Genomic DNA, 2073 nt, shown 5'->3' on the forward strand with positions numbered 1-2073 from the left:
GACTATGCCTTATGGCAGAGAGGTTGAGCTTTGCATCCCTCTCGTTTTCCATTCTCCTTGAACCAAGTGCAGCGTGAATCCACTTCGTACCTGGCGTTTCTGCGTAAAGTAGTTCGCTTGGGTTCGACGCTAGTTGATGTTAGGAAATGACCATTCAGGAAAAACCCAAATTCCGATCGATCCTAAGTGGGAATGGCCAGAATACTTCCGCTACGTGGCAGACGCGGAAAGCCCTACATCGCAAATCCCGTAACATTCCATGGGAGTGCCGGGCGGAGCTTTCTAGACATCCTTTCCAGTGGACTGCTAAGACGTGTCCTGGATGATACTAGTGGACATGTTACAGTTGGTATCAGAGCCGACCATGAACGGAATTGTTTTTATGAAATCTCAATGAAATGAAGTAAAGAAATTGTTGCTGTCCAAACATTTCTTTACCTTCGATGCTGTCTTGCAGAATTACGAAGCGTGGAACAAGTTTTTGGTATTTCGAGTCATGTTTATGACTGCAATGCATTCTCCACTTTATAGACAAAGAACTGGGATGATGAACATCCTGGAGCAAATCTATAATCCATCACCTTTGTACATGGAACGAAGATGGACGGGTGCTTCAAGAATCTACTATATAGCCACCCACCGGTTTGCTTATCTACAGACCAACCTAAAAAGGATCAAGTGGTTGGAAGACTTGAAAGTTGTGAAGCTATTCGTTTTTGTGGAAGCTCACGTAAATTCGGCTTTACATATTCGAGGTCAGAGGGTTGAGATGAACTCATATGTTTATGAGGAAGTAACTCGTATAATCCCCACCGACAGGATTAAAGTGTTGGGCCGCCATGAGAAGTATGGATTCCAACGGAAAGGATATCCTGAACTTTCCAATGACTTATCGATTCCTGAAGATCCATGACCCAAAACCCTAGTATTACACAGTTCCTGTAGATAAATGCAATACAACGTTGTTCTCCCCAAACTAAATGTAAAAAAATAGGCTTATCATCGCATAAAACGTTGTATTCGAAAGGGCTATGCCCATATAAATACAAATAAAAACTTCTTTTATCAATATCTGGTTGTGCATAAGAGTTGATAAAAATTTAAGTAGCTACATTGTTTACGAGATAGCTGAATTAAAGATATAATATAAGCTAACATTGAATATCGTATAATAACGTTAAGAAAACCTTTATTCAAGCACAACCCTAGGTACAGGTTCCTAATTCGCCTCCTACATCAAGTACTGCTGTGATCCAGGAGAAGAAGTTCCTTCTCAAGCAGATTAAGCCTCTCGAGTTTGACGGGAGAGGAAGATTTGTTCAGGCGGATGCTGAAATTTGGATTGAATCCTTGGAGGATTACTTCGAAGTAGCCGGTACTGCACCCACCAATCAGGCTATGCTCGCCAAGTTAAAACTCATCGGCGAAGCCAGACTTTGGTGGAAGCAATGGTGTAGGGATCAAGGGATTGCAGAGGGATCCGTTACCTGGGAGAAGCTGAAGAAAGCCGTGCAGGGAAGATACTTACCACCTGCATATCGCACGCAGAAAATGAACGAGTTCTACGAGCTAAAACAGCTAGGACTCACTCTTGACGCATACTACTCTAAATTAGTCTCACTTTTAAAGTATGCGCCACAAATGGACATGACATAGCAGGTGTCCAAATTTTGTGCGGGCTTAAATCCACCAGTAAATACCCGTCTCGAATCTATGCGCCCATCAGATCTTCAGGATGCACTCATTCGAGCGGTGCCTATAATTTAGGAGGTACAAGCTAGACCAAGGGGTAACAAAACTTGGTCCTATAACGACCCGAACAGAGGAGCATTCAGACCTCAAATGAAGAGAGTTCAAGGTCATAATCAGGGACAAAGAAAGAAAGCAAGGACGAATAACGTCAACAACTTTGTTCCTACTCAAAGTAATAGCTGAAACCTCCGTTGTTTCCACTGCAACGAACCTGGTCACTTCAAGAGGCAATGTCCCAAGCTTGGTGGAGGACATCGCCAAGCACCTTTCCAAGGAACAGGCCGTGGTCAAGGAGCCGCTATCGGAGGAAGAGGAAGAACC

This window comes from Lygodium microphyllum, chromosome 9, assembly GCF_053477565.2.
Source record: "Lygodium microphyllum isolate KBCC chromosome 9, Lygodium_microphyllum_v1.1.10, whole genome shotgun sequence".
Classification (NCBI taxonomy): Eukaryota; Viridiplantae; Streptophyta; class Polypodiopsida; order Schizaeales; family Lygodiaceae; genus Lygodium; species Lygodium microphyllum.